This window comes from Callospermophilus lateralis, chromosome 11 (assembly GCF_048772815.1).
Source record: "Callospermophilus lateralis isolate mCalLat2 chromosome 11, mCalLat2.hap1, whole genome shotgun sequence".
Taxonomy (NCBI): domain Eukaryota; kingdom Metazoa; phylum Chordata; class Mammalia; order Rodentia; family Sciuridae; genus Callospermophilus; species Callospermophilus lateralis.
Window position 1 is genome coordinate 75,482,062 of NC_135315.1, and position 23,094 is coordinate 75,505,155.

The 23,094-nt window shown below is 35.8% G+C and overlaps 1 pseudogene; it reads left to right on the forward strand.

The window, feature by feature from the left end:
* The first annotated feature begins 606 nt into the window (after nt 1-606).
* The window catches only part of LOC143410614 (kynureninase-like), a 97,877-nt pseudogene continuing 75,389 nt past the window's right edge, over nt 607-23,094 (forward strand).

Genomic DNA, 23,094 nt, shown 5'->3' on the forward strand with positions numbered 1-23,094 from the left:
TGAGACACTGTCTGTAAATAAAATAGAAAAGAAGACTGGGGATGTGACTCAGTGGTTATGAGCCCCTGAGTTCAATCACAAGTACCAAAGGAAAAAACTCTATTCAAGCCTCTAAAAATATATAAAAGCCACAATACAAATGTATAATATGTACTCAAGACCTTGGTCCATTAACATTTATTTAATACTAGTCATAACATCTAGGAACCTCCCTGAAAGATTAATAAATCCAATGCTTAAGAGTACTCTCTAGAGATTATTGTTTCACTGATTGGAGCTAAAGTCTGAGTATCAGTGTAAATGAATCTAATGCTCACAATTAGGAATGGAATCACTTTTCTATTAAAAATCAGGGAAGCTTAAACAAAGAGATTGGACTCACCTGCTCAATGTTGTGTGTCAAGTCCACAGGAAAATCAGGGTGTATGTCTGTACTTCTGTAGCTCTCCAAAGAGCTCTCTGCAGCTCAAAACAAAAGGAGACTCCACAAAGCTGGGGGAGACACAAGCCAACCCCTCTGCCACAACTCACCCAACAATACTCACAGAGAATAAGTGAACATATAGGAGACATTTCCAAGTGGTACCTTGATGATCAATTGGCGCGATGCAAGGAAAAAGGGCACAACCAACTTCAGCAAAGGCAGAGGTGTGGCTGGGCCAGGATGGGGGCTGGTATAGAGGATAAACTTTTCCAGGGCACATAAAGCCTAGGGCTTCCTCCTCCACAAATGAGCCTTGCCTTATCACACAAATGCTTGTTCAACTAGTTATTCTCTTCTCCTATTTTATATTTCTCTTGCACATGGCTTTGGAGGTCTCATGGTTTGGTATTTCTTATATTTTTTATGCATCTTTCAAACTATCCCAAAATCAACCACGTAGAATATTACCTGTACAGGTTATAGTTTTATTGTATTACCATTTAGTTCAAGTTTCCAAATCTCTCTGAAATACCTGTTTTATTTTTTATGACACTTTTATTAACCCTTCACATATTGACAATGGTTGTGATGAAGCAGTATTTTCTGATTTCAACACCTGGAATATCAGTGACCTGCTTAAAATGATTGCACTTTCTTTTGATTCTCCATCACAAGTCTCCATTTTATTTTTTACACTTTATATAACTTTATATATAGTACACACAAGCCCAAGCTAATATTACATGGTTTCTCTAAGAGAAAGGGCAGATCTCCCCCTCTACCACCATTAGTGAGTATGAGGGCTCATCACAGGTTCCTTAGGGTGGCCTTCCAGCATGTGCTCTGACTCAGCTCCATGTTCAATATTCCTGTGATCTCCTCAGCCTGTGGCCTTCAGTTCTTCTTCTTCTTCTTCATTTTCTTCTTCTTCTTCTTCTTCTTCTTCTTCTTCTTCTTCTTCTTCTTCTTCTTCTTCTTCTTCTTCTTCTTCGTCTTCTAAAATTTGAGATTAATTTACACAGAGCCTGAATCACAAAACTGCCACTTTGAAAATGGTGGCATACAGAAACAAAAGTACCCAGAAAATCAGGTGTTTCTTTTGGGAACAAGCTAGTGAAGAGGAGCCTATCACACATGATAGAGGTAGGACCCTCAGAGCCATAGTGGAACCATTGGAGGTGCCAAGAATCCCTCACGCCAAAGTTGAGGCGTTGTAAATTGTTTAATGGGACTGGACTAATTTGATATTATGATCAGAATAATAGCAACTTTGACTGGGACATGATTCCAATTGAAATGTCATTCCAAATAAGTCCAGAAAAAAATTTGGAGACCAGCTCTCCAAGGATTGCTGTTATCCAAAAAAGAAGAAAGTAAAATTAAGAGAAAGCTGACATGTTACACTGGAAAGCCACAGTTCTATGTTTTCCAGGGGAATTTTTGTCATTTTTTATAGATATTCAAATTATAGGCCTGCAGAGACAGAACTTAAAGATGTCTTTCCTTAAAACGTGTAACTCTTTAGGCTGTTACCTGCACCACATCCTCGCTGGCCTCATCCATCTGGATAAGTACCTCTGCATTCTTAGATTCAGAAGTAGTGTGCAGTTGGTTCATGGAAAGGCTGTGGAAGGAGGGAATTTTAGCATACTGGTGAGGTTTCTTGTAGCTGCAGAAGAGAGATTTCAGCTCCAACAGTTCTGCTCAGCCTAGAAAACTGTGTTCCATATGGTACATTGAGAATATTTTCTTCTAACAATGTTTGCTTCTTTAATTCATATCCTCCTAAAATAAGTCATTTTTAAAATAGGGAATGATAATTAATTTTAGTTTCCCATTTGTTCTAAGCTTAATGAGTTCTACTGATACAACTTACATATGGAAGGTCATCTAGAGATTTTAAACATTACTTATTTGTATACATATTATAAAAGAAGACATGAGTTTTAACTTGATATTTTATAAACCTTTATTTTATTTATTTTCATGTGGTGCTGAGGATCAAACCCAGGACTTCACACATAGTAGGCAAGGGCTCCACCACTGTACCATATCTCCATTTGTAATTTAGCATTTTTTATTTATAAACTTGTTACTGTAATATTAATAAAAAATAGAAATACTAATGATGTGAATTTTATAATTTGACTAATTATAAGTTTTAAAATTTTTAGAAAGAAATGAGATTCTATGTTCAAAACTTCATTTTATAGAGAGCAATATCACAATGCCACAAACTACTTATATTTCTCATAAAGCCTTTGGATCCAATTTAACTCAAAAAATTAAAAATTTCCTGACCCTGTTCTCTCTTAGTTAAGAAATGACAAGTAAGAGGATCATGATCAAAGGGTTTGGAAGCACACTGAAAATTTTTGAAAAATCAAATGAACATGCTAGTAATTTCCCATTCCTGGATTAAAAATACACAGGAATATAATTTCCAAGTTTAGAGGAGGAATATTTGTGTTTATTAGTTCTTTATGTATTAGTTTCATGTGTGCTTATATACATACATATATGTCCTTTCGAATTTCTGTTACAATGAAAATGTCCGAATCTAATTTTTTCTTAAAGGAACATTTAGGTCAGTGGAATCCCATCCTACCCTGATCACTGTACTTAAATTTCTGAAGTTTTCACAAACTCAGTTGTTTTTTAGTTGTGTTTGTTTTTTGTTGTTGTTGTTGTTGTTTGTTTTGTTTTTATTTGTTTGTGTTTTTTTTTGCTTGTTGTTTGCTTCTTTAGCATGAACAAATAATTGTGAACCTATCTCCTTCTCTGATCACTGAAAAGCAAAGAACAAGATGACACAGGAAAGCCAAAGTTGTGGGAAAGAAAAGCAGGACTTGAATTTTACATAACTACGTCAATCAGAGAGACAAACTGCCCTGTAAGACTCCTTGGGTTTCCCAGTAATGACAGCTTGACATCTGTGAAGAAGCACTCTCTGGTTTCCTGTTTCTTTATTTTAAGATTCAACAGATCTTAACTTTATGAACCATATAAATTTATTGACCATCAACTATGTGAAATTTTAAGGCTAAACTCTGGGATGAAGAGTTCTTTAAGCCAATGTTCATTTTCTAGCTTGCAGGGTAATTACTCTCTAATTTAGAAACTGTGTGATTACCAAGAGTTTCTTAAAGAATTCTATAAATAGAAAGAGGCATATAATTTCAAATTACTCATATAAGCATATATTACATTAATACATATGAATAAATGAAGCATATGAGATCACAAAACAAAAACATGGATCTAAGACTCCTCACACAGCTATGAAAGTGCTGTAATTACAAAGCATGAGGTTTCAAAGTCCTATAGCTAATAATGTCTATACCTTCTTTATTTCAAATTTATTGCTGTGCTTGCATTATTATATTTTTTTGAAGGATCATGTGTTGATCTAGTGTTTCATTTCAAACAAATCTCTAAAAAGTACTAAGAATTTTTCTTCTAACATCCATCATTCATAGTATTAGTACCATAGTTATATGGTGAATTTTGAGTCTAAAGAGAAGTTTACTTAAAATTTAAAAATTATGTGTCACTGAAAATGTAGAAGATATATTATATTAAAGCTGACCTTATTGTCTAGGAAATAGGAATATGCCAAAGGAATTACTTCCAGGTATTTTGTCATTTTTGATTTACTGATCTGTGTATAATAAATACAGTTTAATTATATTTGCAGATTTATAAATGTGCCTTGAGAAAGAATATTAGTGTATTTTGCTTCTACATCTATGTCTAGAAAATTTACATAATATAACAAAAATTACATGATTTGTGTAGAAATGCTATTCACTGTATCTTTATAGTATTTTGGGTAGATTCATGGTTTTGGAATTTTTGCTTCAAATATATTTTGTCAAAAATAAACAGAAATTGTTCATAAAGCTTTTTGTTTTAGATTATATCATCAATTTATGGTGACATTATTATTCTCTTTCAAGCACAACCATATATAAAAAATAGTGATTCTTTTTCTTGGTGCCATGTTATCTTCCAAAATTCTTATCCTTTTTGAAAAACAATGATAATTTTGTAGTGCTGAATTACTTCCTTATAAAGCCTATTTTATTTCCTCAATTTTAATCATGGATCTAAATTTATATTAAAATGTATTGAACATTTTTGATTGTGTATTATAAGCCCATAAACTAAGCTAAGTATTTCACTTAATGATCCAGATCTTCAAATATACAAGTCTATTTTACCCACAATGAATTAAAGTAACAGTCAAAGAGAAACATAAAATGAGATAAACATACACAATGAAAAGAGGAGGTGATCTCCAGTGACAAAAGACTTCAAAGAACTTCTGGAAAACAAAAAAGTCTGGAAGCAGATTAAGGATGCATTTGAGTTCTAGTTAGGGCTCCCAGGGAGGTAGACTAAGACCATGACTAGGCATCTTGGAAGTCCATGAGTGAGTATGCTTCAGATCAGCACAATGGAAATAAAGGGAAGGAAGCACGTTTGGGTGCACAGAATCTGGGGTTGCAGTCTGATCTCAAAGGAGGCTTCTGCTTCCTCAAAGTGAAATTTTGGAGCTGTCTTGCACTCTCATATTTGTTCCTACATTGAGACATGGAGTGTGATTTACATGAGTTCCAAACAGTCTTGAGTGTAGGAAGCCTTGAATGGTCATAGCCACAAAACTCTCTTCTCCTGCTGAAAGTATTTTTAAAAGACCACTTTCAGCAATTGTCTGGCAAATGAGTCCTTCAGTCCTAATGGTGCCATAAAGCACAGTTCCCTATAGTGACACCACAAAAATTCACTTTTCAGTCTAAGTTCTGTACTTATTTTATGGTACTGGTGAGACTCTATTCCTGAAGAAAACTTATAAGAAGGGAAAACAGTGCAATTAATTACAGTTTTGACAGCTGTGTTAATCGAATGTCATACTAATGGTCATCTTATTTCTCTTCTGTTGTTCATTTTAAATCCCCTAAAAATGTTTCTTTTGATCTCTATAACTTAGCTGATTGAGTGAAACTTATACTCTACCCCAAATTATTTGAGCCTCCTCACCATAATTTTCTCAAAAAACAACTGTTACTCTTTTTTTAACCATTCCTGTAGGGCATGTGAGTACGAAAATGTAGAAAATAGGATTATCTGTTTTCAGATTGCATTATCTGATTTTTGTCATCATTGCAACATGGAATAAATGTCCTTCTGTTAAGGAGAATGAAGTGACCTAGCTAGGATTGTAATTTCTTCTCTTCCTTTCTGTTTTTTTAGTACATAGAATTTAGAGTTCTCATGTGCAGTTTAAATTTTATTTGGAATCTTGTTAGACATCCTGTTGGAAAAGTGTCCTCTTAAATAATTAGAATTTCTAAAACTGGAGGATGCAGAAGAATGGTATAAGAAAATATAATTGCCAAGTTGGTTAATGGAAATGATCGTGAGTGAGGACTCTTCAACTTTGACTTTCTGGCTCCTGGATGTATGTAGTCTATCTCTTGGTAGCACAAACTGATATAATGAAATTTAAGTCATGGTCTTAATCTACCTCCTGGAGAGCCCTAATTAGAACTCAATATTCCAGTATTCTACCATGCCAGTAGCTTTTTGTTTCTTTTGTAGATGATAATAGAGTTGATACCATGGTCAGAGACCAATAGTAATATCTTTATTTTTGTTAAGTGTGGTCTGATTGAATTTTAGGCATAATCTCTTGACACTTTATTAGTGGTGTTTGCTTAGAATTTATTGTCTCTAAAAGCAAAATGTAAAAAAATAGTTTGAGTTTTTCTGCTTAAAATTATTTCTCAGTTAAGAGGTCTACTTGTTATTTTATTATGAGAGAATGATGAAAAGAATTATGCTGTAACAAGAACCTAGAGATAGACCTCTCCTCCTAGCTGGCTGGATATTTGGAAGAGGTATTTGATAGATAAAATGCAGTTATGAAAACCATTATGGTACTCAGTCCTCATTCATCCTGTGCAGCATCCGAGGCTGGATAAAAATAACTAGCCAAGTCAAGTTGTCAACTTGGCTGTCTTGTTCAATGTCCATGATGTATGTGCTTTCGTATGTGATAGCATGAAATCTCATGATTTACACTGCATTGTCTCTCTCCTTATTACTGTACCCCCCAAATTTTATAGTCATCAAAAGTTTCTTCTAGACCCTTGATCAAGTCTTGATTTCTTCCTATTAGTTTATGTACCTTATTACCTGAGGTAACTTCTTTATCCACATAAAATTAAGGATGAAGTGTGCTGCCAAGTATTCTGCTCTCTTCTTCTATCTGATTCGCAAAAGGGACCTTTTTCCAAAGAAGGAAATGAATAGGTGTTGTACCATTTCTTTGCTCTGAAATTGATTGGGGTTTTCTGAAAAAGATTGTAACTTCAGTGACTATCTTCTTGGTTAGTTATTTACTTAGTTATTTGTCACACTCTACAAGTGTGACCTCAGGGGAAATGCCAAGGAAGATATACAGTAAAATAAGTAGGAACTATCAATTGATTATACCTTTGTAACTTAAGTAAGGTTTTTGAAGTACTATATGACTTTAATATCTCTCTGCCTTCCATTTAAAATCAAAATATAAAATTCATCTTTATTTTTTATGTATCACCAATAACTTTCTAAAAATACAATTTACACCTATTTTTTTCTAATTCTGTTCATGATTTGTCTATTTTCTTGATTATATGCTTTTTTATAACTGATACTAACTTGATAATCTGTATCATTTCCTGGTTTACAAACACTTATGGATTTTTGTATCTTTTTTTAGTTATATTTGGCTTCCAGTAACTAAGGGAAAAACCCCTTTCTGTCTGCTCCTCCCAGCCCTCCTCCAGCCTCTCAGCTTCCCAGACCCTTATGCAGTTGGTTGTAAATTCTACAAAATGTTTCACTATTTTTCAAGACTAAAAAAAAATCAAAAACTTTAAGAAATACTTTGAAAAAATGTGCAGGGAGAAAGCAGTAACATATTTTTTCATAATTAGGCTTTTTAAATTTTTTTTAACATTTGTCTGTATTTAATGTGGTTCAGCCACTGATACTTTATCAAAATAACAGTTTCTTTGCCGAGTTCAGGTGACCAAGGAATAGCCACACCCTCAGAACAAAACAAAACACATACACACAAAAAAAAACAAAGAAAAAAAAACACAAAATCATCTTTAACCTAACTTTTTAAGGATGATTCAGATCTCCATAAGATTCTGTGTTTAGTTGAATTTTAACTTCTTTTTGTATTTGAAGAGAGTGTGACTCTTGAACTTGAAACCTTTTTTTCTAAGTAACTTTGTGGTTTCTGATGGGGTTAAGGGGGTGAGAGGGTGAAGGGAAAGTGGGGGATTCTTTTTTATCATAACATGAAGTTTCCCACACAATCTGCTTTCAGGTGCCAGACTTCAAGTTTTTCTTACACTGGTATACTTTGATTATTTTTACTTCCCCTTTACCCAAAAGTTTTAACAGCATTTTATCAAACTGCACTTATTAAGAACAATTTTAAAAATTATAGTTATAGTTCACTTCACCAGTCTGCACTTATTGCTATGGTTTCTCTGCCCTGCTATGCCACTTTTTGGTGTCTGAAAAATAAACATAGTATTTTCCATATTTTACCCAGTTTCCTATAAGTATATCCTGGAAAGAAAATCAGGTCTGGAAATATTCCACTTTGATTGAATGCTATATTCAAGAAAATAAAATTTAAATATGCTAAATATTTTTCCAGATTTTCTCAAGTAGCTATGCTTAAAAAAAAAAAAGAGAGAGAGAGAGAATATCCTGAAAAGAAAAACCATGGACAGCTTCAAGAAAGCAAGAATAGAACCCAAGTATTTATTACTAATGATGGATTATAGATGATAAATACAGAATAACCTCATGATTTAAAGGAAAACTAGCATTCAATCTGGTATTCTAAACTGAAGCAGACTGTCATTTAATGATAAATAAAAATAGATTTTCATAAATGATAAAATTCTAAAAAGCTATTTTCCGTGCCTCATTTCAAAGAGAGTTACTCAATATAGAAGAAATATAAAACAAAAAGAGCTGAATTTGTGGATGAAACAGTGGCTGTAACTACAGAGCTGAAGAAAGTTATGCTGATTCTTCAGTAGACTTTGAAAATGGTTTTGTTAGCATACCTCAGTCCTACCTTCAAAATGATGGTTTAATAGAAATATTAGCTAGTGAGTAGTCAAGTGACTGAATGTAGCAAAAGTTAGAAGATTCTAGTGATCTATTTTCCTCACCACACACACAAAAAATGAATATTAGAAAATACAGAAAAAACAAATTGAGGAAAAAGAAAGTAAAATCCTAATAAATACAAATAATGGAAAGTCAAATTCTGCATATGAAATACAGTAAAATGTGCAATTTTTTAACATTTGATGGGATAGAAGAAAGTAGTATTGATTGTTCTTTATGGGAAGAACATCCCTCCATGAGCAACATTCATGTCCTGATATTGGATGTCAGAGGGGTAATAAATTAGACAAAGAAATCTTTCTTACTTCTGGTGTGTGTTTTGTGATGAAAACTATTTTAAAGTCAAATCTGTGAAAATTCCTACTGGTTTTTAAACTTTATAAATTTTATGTAGACAAAGAATGCAACATATAATTATTTTTAAAAGAGAATAACTAACTGATGAAGCATGAACACAGGGACTTGTAACTATTAAATAATAGAGTGGGGTGTAGTGGTATGTACAGATGCTGATACTCAGAAAAAATAAAGTGTTCAATGTAGATTAAGCAGGAAATCACAGAACACATATCATTATGATTACATAAATGATAACCAATTAAACACTAAAGCCTTTTAATATTTGACTCATTGGCCTTTAGAGAAAGAAATGGCCCCATAAGCTAAATTGTTTTTCCTCCCTCTCTCATTGCAATTGGAGAAAATAATGGGAATCCTTAATACTTTGTGAAGGGTCTTCTATGTATATATTTCAAAATTATGATCAATATCAGACAACTAGTAGTAGGTATTGCTAAATTTAGTTGCCTTTTAGAACTTTACATAGTTGCAGATAGAGTGGAGGCTACTGATTTGGGTGTAAATTTTGGAAACTACTGTTTTATATAGTCCTGGGGATTGAACCCAGGGGTGATTTATTACTCATATATATTAACAATTCTTCAGTATTTTATTTTGAGACCTGGTCTCAGTTACCAAGGCTGGCCTTGAAGTTTTGATCCTTCTGCCTCAGACACTATGATTATTGAGATTACAGATGTGTACCACCACATCAAGCCTGGACACTACCTTTTATTTTTTTACACGAATCTAATAATCAAAACTATTTTAAATATCCCTGCTTTTTCTTTGTTATAAAATATTCAATACTACCTTCCCAAATTGGTTTTCACCATCACATTTTTTTTTCAAAAGGCCAATCTTCATGTTGTGTAGTTATACATTTTTTTACCATAAAAATATACTCAATAGATTGTATTCTGAGTTAGCAAGTCAATTTTATATGTTTCAGAAAAACAAATTGCCATAAATTGTTCTGGTCATGCTCTTAATAGTAGTACCTTTCTCTTAGTCATCATCAAAAAAATAGGAGAAAATTTAGTAAAGTCAAAAGCTAAGATTCAACAATTGGCTAGTTGTTTCAACCAGATGTTTAGATTTGATTGATTCTCTTTAAAATTTCTTATTCTGATTGTTCTGATGGCTTTTCCTATGATATTTAATAGCTCAATTTAAAAGCACAAGTTTATGTGAAAAGTGGATACTAAGGGAAATAAATATCTGGAATAAATTAATATTACTCAATATGTTTCTGATGATTATATACAGCTTCCTCCTACCATTCTGAGATTGCAATTCATAGAGTTTTAAATGACTTCCATTCCTCACTATATTTCACTAATCAGCACATGCAGAAATAATTTATCAACAAATTTATATTAAATAAGTAGCAATTTAGAGAAAATCAGATGTACTTCACGCCTGTGAAATATATATATATATATATATATATATATATATATATATATATATATATATGGCATTTTGCCAAAGAATACTTGGCATATTCAAAGAATAAAATGAAGAAACATTGCTTTCCTTTATGTCATAGGGAACAGTTTATTGTCATGTTTTTTCAAAAAAGTATTGACAGGGTTCTGGGGATGTGGCTCAAGCGGTTGTGCACTCACCTGGCATGAGTGTGGCCCAGGTTCGATCCTTAGCACCACATACAAACAAAGATGTTCTGTCCAACAAAAACTAAAAAATAAATATTAAAAAATTCTCTCTCTCTCTCTCTCTCTCTCTCTCTCTCTCTCTCTCTTTCTCTCTCTTTCTCTCTCTAAAAATTGACAGTTTCCTTATGAAAAAATAGTTGCTATTGTTTAACATAAATTTTACTTGAATTTTTTTTTAAATTTTTACCCATTTGAACACTGAGAAGGTATTTGCTGTGGTCAAATACAGTGAGATACTGTTGTAAAATGCATATCTGAAACATTTGCAATTGTTTTCATTTTATATAATAGCATCATGCACACTCAGCACGAGAAGAGATTGCTCATTAATTTTGGTAACAATACTGGGTTAAGTACATTGAAAAGATGCTGAGAAAATTACTTCTATAATGGTGGGATATCCCAATTCTTTGTTGTTTTTTTTTTCCTGTGGTGCTTCTGCTATTGATATTAGTATGTTAACTTTAATTTGAATTGTCCATACAGTTTCTTAAAACATAAGACACTTAGAATTGAGGAAGTCACATATAGCATGTTTATTTCATAAACTGATATAAGATTCAATAAAAGACTTCAGCATAATTAATGCACATTTTATCAAAATTCCATTAAATCACAATGTGAGATACAGTATTAAAATTTTATATAGCTAAAGGTTTTTTTAACAATGAATTATAGGCACCCTAAGCAAGTATGTAGTTCCAATTATTCATTTACTTAACTTCATTCATTCATAATATAATAGTGGATAAAAACCACACATCAGAGTGTATGTTTTTGAAAAAAAAATTGTTTGGTGAATTACTAACAATGCAGCATGCAATTTTTATTTATTATTGGTTCATCATACCCATATCTTACCCACATAGTAAGATTGTTATAATATTCAATAAGTTGTAGCTAAAAACATGAAATACCTCATATCATATTGTACAGATTATATATATTCTCTTATTATTTCTTCATCCTTTTCATAAATATTTATCAGGAATTTACTATATGCTAATTAGAACTAAGTTCATTCTAATTATTTCAGATATTTAGAAAAAAAAAAAAACCTGCAAGACCTAATTTGAAAAGGACAATATCGATTTCAGAAGTAACTACTGTTTCTCTAGTGAATAATGTATATAGAAATCTGATAAGGTGTTGGGGTATGCAAATATATTCAGGATTCATCAGAGAGTGCATATGAAAAAAACATACTATTTATCATGTTATATAAATAAAGTAAAATATCATACCAAAAGGTTAAAAAAAATTAACTTTTGGGGAAAAAAAGCAAAAGGGTGCACTAGAATTTGAAATAAGCTAATAATAAATTTTACTATAATTAGTTGTTTCTGGGTCTCATTTCACACTTTAATTATCTATCCATTTTGTTAAGTATCTCTAGGGTGTTATTTGAAAATATTGGCATTCAGTGAATAATGCCACCAATTCTCTGTTCTGCAATATTAAAGAACTATTTCAAATTTATTGGAATGAATAGTTCTGTTTAAAAATAACAATAGTTTTTCAATGTAGAAATTACTACGATAAATTTGTGTGTTCCCAAAAAGTCTTTAACAACCAGATTTGATGCATTTGTTTCTAGATTGTCATGGATCCCTCCTAGTAAATTCAGAGATGTGTGAGAGGTTTAACAAGCATAGAAATTTGCTTATGAAAGATAAGCCATGATGTACATGGGAAGAAAAGAGAAAAGATGCAAAAGTCCTCCTCTAAATTTGTATATGCTGATACTACACAAGGTTATTCCAATGATGTCTGGTTTGGGGTAAGGAAGCAGCTTTTCTTATACATTATGACACAAAGTTCATGTGCTGACATTCCCATTTACACTTTAATAGAAATTCATTGGATTGCAAAAAGGGCCTTTGGTCCAAATCCTAAAATCACTCTTCTTCCTTACCCTACACTGGAATCCTGCCTACTCTCTCTATTTCACTGCAAGTTCTCTTTTACATTCAGTAGTCCCAGGTACAAGATCTTAGGCCATTGTCTATGGATTTAGAGGATTCATCTCTGCAGAACAGATTTCAAAACTATGTATCCAAATCAAGGGCCTAACAAACTTGTGTGCTTCAGATCTTACCTAGTTTTCTATTTTCATACTTACATTTCACCTTACATTTCTATAAATATCCCAGTTGCCCAATACCCGTATTCATCCAGCAGAATGACTCCTAACCCAAATCGAACATGATATGTTCCTTAACCATACTCTGTTCCCTCAATCTATTTTCACATAACAGCAGGTCCTGAGTTGATCTTGCTATACAGGTATGTAGGGAATCCTACAGCTGCTGAGAAGCTCAAAGGTAGATGCATAAATGATCCCTGGAGCAAATGTAGGCAGCTAGGTAGGACCTGTGAGGTCTAAAGTCATCTTACATGGCCAACAACCCAGTCAGGATGAAGGGATGAGGCTGAATCAGCCTTTTTTTTCTCAATGCAGGGAAGATTGACACAATAGGGTCTGTGTAGATTGCTGATCCCAGGCTCCTAGAGTATATAGACTTTTATGTCTTGTGAAAATGTCACAGGAAGGTGGGGCAGCCTTCATCTCATGGGACCCTTGGAAACAACTGTCAGGACAAAGTGGTTGCCAAGGCAGTGACCTCATTTACTTTCGTGAAGGAAGAGACCTCACCTCACTTCTTTGGTGATTGAACTCTCTGAACTTGGGATCCAGGACGTGAGTCATCCAGAGGCAGTTCCACTCCCAGTGGGCTCACTTGATTGTCTGTACCAAGGCCAGAGTCATTCTTTGTTGGTACCTAGTGATATGTGGATAGCCAAATGCCTGGAAAGGTCTCAACAGGGGCCTTTCCTGAGAAAAAAGTGTTGGCTCATTGCTGGCTCCTGACAACTACACAGAGATGGCCAAGGAGACCAGAGCTGAGACAGGACAGGCAACTGCTGAATAACATATTTTTACCCACCAGTCAGAGGACAGAGTGGATAGATGCAGACCAAATTCAGGGGTGGTTTGTGTGTCTCAGTGGGTGTGTGTTTCAATTTGTAGTTTTGTCTCATGTTCTGAGAACATGAAGGAAAAACTTTTTTGTTGTTGTTCTTGATGTTGTTGGTTTGAAATGGACTGTTAACTAGTGAGCCTTTTTATGTCAGTGGATCTCACTGGGTTTGTGGTTAAAGAGACTAGAGACAAGAATGCAGCCGTGAATGTGTCCTGTCTACTGGAAATCTTTGCAGGACTCCTTATGGCCAATTTATGAATGGACTGCTGCTTGCCTTGCAGATGGGCAACACCTACCAAGATCCTAAGTTCCTGTATTCTTCCTGAATTTTGGCCACTCTCTGAAGGGGTTCGAGGTTTTGTGTCCAAGATGTGTACCACATTCAAGCTCTGTGACATGGCCATGGACTGGATTGCTGAGGGGCATGCCAAGCATCTCAAAAAACTCAAAAAATAGCATAACTGGTAAGTATCTCTCTGGAGAATACCTGCTTGGATAGATAGTAACCAAGTTGCATGATCAGGAGCTGTCAGAGCCACAGTGTTCAATTAAAGAAAAGTTTTTCTCCAGGCTTCTTTCTTTCCTATTGTTCTGTTCCCCTGAATGTCAGGGAGGTGTTTGCCTTAGGGCACTCCTTTGGGACTCCTCAAGAAAACAGTTTCAAATGGAAATGAAGAGGCCTAATCTGTGCCTTTGAAGTAAAGTGCTTTGTAAAAGCTGTGTCTGAAACAGACTCTTGGCCCCATTCTCAGAACCCCACAGGAAACTCAAGAAAAATCCCATGTGTCCATCCCAATCTAAAAGGATGAAAAAGAAGTGTACTATTGGATGAAGTCAGAACAGAAATCCTCTGGGTCAAATGAGTTGTTGCAAGCCCTCCAGTAACTAGCACACAGGTGTTTGTGTTTTTTATGAGTCCACTACACATTAAGAATCTACCCCTGGCAGGCAGGGGTCCTCTATTTTGACAAGCAGAGCAGTATTAACTACAGGCCCATTTTATCTATCCTGTTTCTCAGGAAGGGTGTCTAGGCCACCATGATATTTGGCATAAGATAGGCATGAGAGCTTTCTTTGCACACCTTCTAAGGCTGCTCACACTATAGAAACCCCCAGCCAGAATGTTATGATGAGTGTCTGTATGGAAGAAGATAAAGGCCATGTGGGAGTGTTTTTGTTAGAATAGTGGTCTTTTGTGTGGTGGTTGGAAAAGATGACTGGGTCCACCTCAGCTTGAACTTTGGTGTGATGCCATTAGAGACTGAGTACTGGAACTGATCTCAGAGAACTATTGCCATGAATTGTGTTGGGATTTTAGAAGGCCAGGCATTAGAGGAGCCTTTGGGAACTGAGATCTAGGCCGAGGGTGGCTTTCTCCACAGCACTGGGAATCTCAGCCAGGATTTCACATGATTTTGTTGTTAAAGCCTTCTCAGCTATAGTTGAGAGCCAAAACTCACAGGAACCTCATATTTTAGACCCCAATGGGCCTGGATTCCTGTGACTTTTTGCCACTCCTTGGGAACCTTGCCTGCATGCAATCTCGAGAGCTTTTACTGAAAGGAGATTCCTCAACACTCAATGGCTCCTGAATGAATTAAAACCCACAGTGTCAACTTCTTCATTCTTGAAATATGGCTAGGCCAATATCATGAAGTTTTTGAGAATCCCATGAATAGAAATCCCTGGAGAACCTTTAGATCTCCTGTTGCTCATCATGACTGAACCAGCGAGTGCCATTTTTGACTGAGTGGAATTCATGACCATGGTGAAGAACAGAGAGGCCAGTGAGTAGGAGCCAGCAGGGAACTGGGCCTGGAGCAATGGAGTGCAGGTGTGTGATCAACATCTGTTTTGGGCCCCTGTGGTTCTGTCATTGGCTTCCAAGTAACATGTGACTGTCAAGGTGCAGCCAGTAGACCCCAACATATAAAGGCATGTTGTTGTGGAAAGAGGATTTGGTGCAATGCTCAGAAACAAGTTGGTACGCTCAAGTGGGAAAGACATATGGGGTAGCAGCCCAGTTTGTGTTTTTGCCTTCAGACCCTGACTCACCCCACATGGCAGAACTCCCTCCAGCACTGTGTCCTGGTTGACCTTTTTTGTATTTCAAAAACAAACACCAATTTTCCAGGAAAGCTGTAAGAAATGCCATTAAAACTGGGCTTTGAGCCAAAGGCTTCGCAATGCACCCAGGGAGACATACATACTCCAACGGCCACTGTTACCTGCATAGATAGGATTCAGCTCTGCTGCCTCCTGTTCCTATTGGAAAATATGAACCCATGTCCTCCTGTTCACATAGACTCAGACCAAGCTTTTATGATCTCACTACAAAGGAAGCTAAAACACAAAGCTATATTTCTAGGGGACGAATGACAGAGGCAGATAGTCAAGAAGTCATTAGGCCAGCAAAGTTCCATGTTTGTGGAATGTTTACCCAGTCATCTACTTTTGGGATCTCTTCTGCCACACCCAAGTTTGTGAGCTCCTCAGAATTTCCAATTCCAGATATGTATTCACAGATTTTTTTCCTCTTCTCCTCTCATTGTGTCTTCTTGGGGTTATAGTAATGTCCACGCATTGTGGTGGATGACAGTGGAAGCTTTTTATGTGCCACGTTTTCCCATAAGTGTTAGAGTCATTTTCCGTTTTGCCATTTGAAATATTGAATCTCTGACACTAACCCATAACCTTCTAGGCTCTGACTACTTATCCTAACATTGATAAAAATAATCCTAAAGGAATAGAAGTAGAGGCATTTGATAGGAGGCATGGTGCATACTTGGACTTGCCTTTTGCTTCATCAGAGATACATATTATAAAACCTGTGACACATTTTTCTCATTTTACTTCTCCAAGAATTTTCAAAATCAACAAATATGTAACTTCCTGACTCCCTGTCTCTGTCACCTGGGTCACAATGTATATTTTTATATACCAATGTATAATCCTACTGCCATCACAGGTATATTTTTGAGAGTACTCTCACTTTGGTAAATACGAAATTCATGAAGAGATCATTGCCCCCCAATACACTGAGGTAACTGAAAATTCAAGCTGTGGTGAGCTTTATATTTCAACAAGTTTAGATATGAAACAATGTAGAGGAAAATGAATATTTTGGGTACATATGTGAAGGATATATATATATCCCCTTATGAATTTCGATTGGCATACATACTATTACATTTTAATGTAATATATATATATATATATATATATATATATATATATATATATATATATATACAGTATGAATTTGGAAACATAAACTATATGTGTCATATACTTATACTACCTTGATTCTTTGATGTCCATCTGTGTGGATTTATAATCAACTTTTCAAGAGATATTTTTCAGAAATATTCATTTTCTTGACATACATATTCATTTTGGAATATTCAAAATGCACTTCAGTGAATATTGAGTACTAACCCTAATATTTCTACAGTTAGTGACCCAGTTTGACATCAATGAAAGTATATTCATATGGGACATGATGTGTATTTTGAATTAAATTTTCATTCAAAATTGTTATATTCCTATTTCTTCAGTATATATATATATATATATATATATATATATATATATATATATCATAGAATGTATTATTTCATCCACAATTCACAAATTTATATGCATATGATTCACTTTCATTCACTCCCTGTATCAGATCCCATGTATTTCTCCATGTTGCTTTACTTGCTTTTTCATGAGATTTCTTTTATATCACATAACTTTTGAATTCCATCATCATTTTCAAAGCAAAACTCAAACACAATTTGTTATAATTTGTAACCCTAATATTACCACTACATATATAACTACTTGGATTGAATGTTTGTATGTGAATACCAGATTTCATGTATTGTTTAAAATATCAATTCAATCCATTATTTAAAATAGTAACCTGTTATATTTTTTATTCACCATATGGTCTATTCATGCATCATCTCAATATACATAAACCCAGGGTACACCTATTTTTATCCCCAAACTCTAAATGATAGGGTTTCAAAATATGCTCCCAGAAATGGTGGAAGAAATACGCATGTCACCTGCTCCATATATTCCTTTCATAACATCATGTTCTAGACACAAATCTAAAACTCACACTTATCTTATTCATCTACCAAAGCCTCATTTTAAAGAGAGCATGGATTACTAAAATCATCGATGTCTGCATTGCCTATTGTTTTCAAATTTCAATCCTATGGTGAGTATACACTTGATTCTTTCAAGGATAGTGTGTTCAACTACCCCCCTGTTGAAATTATCTCTGATCTTATCACTCATTTTGTACTTTGCCTGATCTCCTAACATCCTTATTGATATCTATTTCCCCAAGTGCCTTGTTGTGACTGACTCTTCATGTGTGCTGACATTCCCATTTACACTTTAATAGAAATTCATTGGATTGCAAAAAGGGCCTTTGGTCCAAATCCTAAACTCACTCTTCTTCCTTACCCTATACTGGAATCCTGCCTACTCTCTCTATTTCACTGCAAGTTCTCTTTTACATTCAGTAGTCCCAGGTACAAGATATTAGGCCATTGTCTATGGATTTAGAGGGTTCATCTCTGCAGAACAGATTTCAAAACTATGTATCCAAATCAAGGGCCCAACAAACTTGTGTGCTTCAGATCTTACCTAGTTTTCTATTTTCATACTTACATTTCACCTTACATTCCTATAAATATCCCAGTTGCCCAATACCCGTATTCATTCAGCAGAATGTCTCCTAACCCAAATCGAACATGATATGATCCTTAATCATACTCTGTTCCCTCAGTCTATTTTTACATAACAGCAGGTCCTGAGTTGATCTTGCCATACAGGTATCTAGGGAATCCTACAGCTGCTGAGAAGCTCAAAGGTAGATGCAGAAATGATCCCCGGAGCAAATGTAGGCAGCTAGGTAGGACCTGTGAGGTCTAAAGTCATCTTCCATGGCCATAAACCAGGTCAGGATGAAGAGACGAGGCTGAATCAGCCTCTCACTTCTCAATGCAGGGAAGATGGACACAATCAGGTCTCTGTGGATTGCTGATCCCGGGATTTTAGGGTATATAGACCTTTATGTCTTGTGAAAATGTCACAGGAATTTGGGCAGCCTCCATCTCATGGGACTCTTGGAAACAACTGTTAAGACAAAGTGGTTGCCAAGGCAGTGACCTCATTCCTGAAGGAAGTGACCTCACCTCACTTCCTTTGTGATGGAACTCTCTTAACTTTGAATCCAAGAGGCAAGGTATCCAGAGGCAGTTCCACTCCCAGTGGGCTCACTTGATTGTCTGTACCAAGGCCAGAGTCATTCTTTGTTGGTAGCTAGTGATGTGTGGATAGCCAAATGCCTTGAATGGTCTCAACAGGGGCCTTATCTGAGAAAGAAGTATTGGCTCATTGCTGGCTCCTGACAACTACACAGAGATGGCCAAGGAGACCAGAGCTGAGACAGGACAGTCCACTACTGAGGAACATATTTTCACCCACCAGTCAGAGGACAGAGTGGATAAGATGCAGACCAAATACAGGGGTGGTTTGTGTGTCTCAGTGGGTGTGTGTTTCAATTTGTAGTTTTGTCTCATGTTCTGAGAACATGAAGGAAAACCTTTTTGTTGTTGTTGTTGTTGTTGTTGGTTTGAAATGGACTGTTAACTAGTGAGCCTTTTTATGTCAGTGGATCCCACTGGGTTTGTGGTTAAAGAGAGTAGAGAGAAGAATACAGCCGTGAATGTGTCCCGTCTTGTGGAAATCTTTGCAGGACTCCTTATGGCCAATTTATGAATGGACTGCTGCTTGCCTTGCAGATGGGCAACACCTACCAAGATCCTAAGTTCCTGTATTCTTCCTGAATTTTGGCCACTCTCTGAAGGGGTTCGAGGTTTTGTGTCCAAGATGTGTACCACATTCAAGATCTGTGAAATGGCCATGGACTGGATTGTGGAAGAGCATGCCAAGCATCTCAGGAAACTCAAAAATTAGCATGACTGGTCAGGATCTCTCTGGAGAATCCCTGCTTGCATAGATAGTAACCCAAGTTGCATGATCAGGAGCTGTCAGTGCCACAGTGTTCAATTAAAGAAATGTTTTTCTCCAGGCTTCTTTCTTCCCTATTCTTCTGTTCCCCTGAATGTCAGGGAGGTGTTTGCCTTAGGGCACTCCTTTGGGACTCCTCAAGAAAACAGTTTCAAATGGAAATGAAGAGGCCTAATCTGTGCCTTTGAAGTAAAGTGCTTTGTAAAAGTTGTGTCTGAATCAGACTCTTAGCCCTGTGTGTGGTTGTGAATTACATTCTCAGCACCCCAGGAAACTCAAGAAAAATCCCATGTGTCCATCCCAATCTAAAAGGATGAAAAAGAAGTGTACTATTGGATGAGTCTCTTGCCTTCCTCTGGTTAGGCTCCTGACCCCTATGAAGTCAGAAAAGGGATCCCCTGGGTCAAATGAGTTGTTGCAAGCCCTCCAGTAACTAGCACACAGGTGTTTGGGTTTTTTCATGAGTCCAGTACACATAAAGAATCTACCCCTGGCATGCAGGAGGCCTATAATTTGACAAGCAGAGCAGTATTAACTACAGGTCCATTTTATCTATCCTGTTTCTCAGAAAGGGTGTATAGGCCACCATGAAATTTGGCATATGATGGGCATGGGAGCTTACTTTGCACACCATCGAAGACTGCTCACCCTATAGAAACTCCCAGCCACAATGTTATGATGAGTGTCTGTATGGAAGAAGATAAAGGCCATGTGGGAGTGTTTTTGTTAGAATAGTGGTCTTTTGTGTGGTGGTTGGAAAAGTTGACTGGGTGCACCTCAGCTTGAACTCTAGTGTGATGGCATTAGAGACTGAGTTCTGGAACTGATCTCAGAGAACTATTGCCATGAATTGTGTTGGGATTTTAGGAGGCCAGGCATTAGAGGAGCCTTTGGAAACTGAGATCTAGGCCGAGGGTGGCTTTCTCCACAGCACTGGGAATCTCAGCCAGGATTTCGCATGATTTTGCTGTTAAAGCCTTCTCAGCTATAGTTCAGAGCCAAAACTCACAGGAAGCTCATATTTTAGACCCCAATGGGCCTGGATTTCTGTGACCTTTCACCACTCCTTGGGAACCTTGCCTGCATGCGATCTCGAGAGCTTTTACTGAAAAGAGATTCCTCAACACTTAATGGCTCCTGAATGAATCAAAACCCACAGTGTCAACTTCTTCATTCTTGAAATATGGCTAGGCCAATTCCATGAAGTTTTTGAGAATCCCATGACCAGAAATCCCTGGAGAACCTTTAGATCTCCTGTTGCTCATCATGACTGAACCAGCAAGTGCCATTTTTGACTGAGTGGAATTCATGACCATGGTGAAGAACAGAGAGGTCAGTGAGTAGGAGCCAGCAGGGAACTGGGCCTAGAGCAATGGAGTGCAGGTGTGTGATTCAACATCTTTGGTGGGCCCCTGTGGTTCTGTCATTGGCTTCCAAATGACATGTGACTGACAAGGTGCAGCCAGGAGACCCGAAAATATAAAGGCATGTTGTTGTGGGGAGAGGATTTGGTGCGATGCTCAGAAACAAGTTGCTTCGCTCAAGTGGGAAAGATTTATGGGGTAGCAGCTCAGTTTGTGTTTTTGCCTTCAGACCCTGACTCACCCCATGTGTCAGAGCTCCCTCCAGCACTGTGTCCTGGTTGACCTTTTTGTATTTCAAAAACAAACACCAATTTTCCAGGGAAGCTGTAAGAAATGCCATTTAAACTGGGCTTTGAGCCAAAGGCTTCACAATGCACCCAGGGAGACATTCATACCCCAAAGGCCACAGTTACCTGCATAGAGAGGATTCAGGTCTGCTGCCTCCTGTTCCCATTGGAAAATATGAACCCATGTCCTTTTGTTCACATAGACTGAGACCAAGCTTTCATGATCTCACTACAAATTAAGCTAAAACATAAAGCTATATTTCTAGTGGACGAATGTCAGAGGCAGATAGTCAAGAAGTCATTAGGCCAGCAAAGTTTTATGTTTGTGGAATGTTTACCCTGTCCTCTACATTTGGGATCTCTTCTGCAACACCCAAGTTTGTGAGCTCCTCAAAATTTCCAATTCCAGAAATGTATTCACAGAGTTTTTTCCTCTTCTCCTCTCATTGTGTCTTCTTTGGGGTGATAATAATGTCCAGACATTATGGTGGATGACAGTAGAAGAATTTTATGTGCCCCGTGTTCCCATATGTATTAGAGTCATTTTCCATTTTGCCATTTGAAATATTGAATCTCTGACACTAACCCATAACCTTCTACACTCTGACTACTTGATAAAAATAATCCTAAAGGAATAGAAGTAGAGGCATTTGATAGGAGGCATGGTGAATACTTGGACTTGCCCTTTGCTTCATCAGAGATATATATAATAAAACCTGTGACACATTTTTTTCATTTTACTTCTCCAAGAATTTTCAAAATCAACAAATATGTAACTTCCTGAATCCCTGCCTCTGTTGCCTGGGTCACAATGTATACTTTTTATATACATATATATAATCCTACTGCCATCACAGGTATATATTTGAGAGTACTCTCACTTTGGTAAATACGAATTTCATGAAGAGATCATTGCCCCCCAATACACTGAGGTAACTGAAAATTCAAGCTGCGGTGAGCTTTATACTTCAACAAGTTTAGACATGAAACAATGTAGAGGAAAATGAATATTTTGGGTACATATGTGAAGGATATATATATCCCCTTATGAATTTTGATTGGCATACATACTATTACATTTTAATGTAATATATATATATATATATATATATATATATATATATATATATATATATACAGTATGAATTTGCATACATGAACTATATGTGTCATATACTTATACTACCTTGATTCTTTGATGTCCATCTGTGTGGATTTATAATCAACTTTTCAGGAAATATTTTTCAGAAATATTCATTTTCTTGACATACATATTCATTTCGGAATACTCAAAGTGAACTTCATTTAATATTGAGTATTAACCCTAATATTTCTACAGTAAGTGACCCAGTTTGACATAAATGAAAGTATATTCATATGGGACATGATGTGTATTTTGAATTAAATTTTTATTCAAAATTGTGATATTACTATTTCTTCAGTATATATGCATCATAGGTTATATCATTTCATCCACAATTCACAAATTAATATGCATATGATTCACTTCCATTCACTTTCTGTATCAGATCCCATGTATTTCTCCATGTTGCTTTACTTGCTTTTTCATGAGATTTCTTTTATATCACATAACTTTTGAATTCCTTCATCATTTTCGAAGCAAAACTCAAACACTGTTTGTTATAATTATTAACCCTTATATTACCACTACATGTATAACTACTTGGATTGAATGTTTGTATGTGAATACCAGATTTCATGTATTGTTTAAAATATCAATTCAATCCATTATTTAAAATAGTA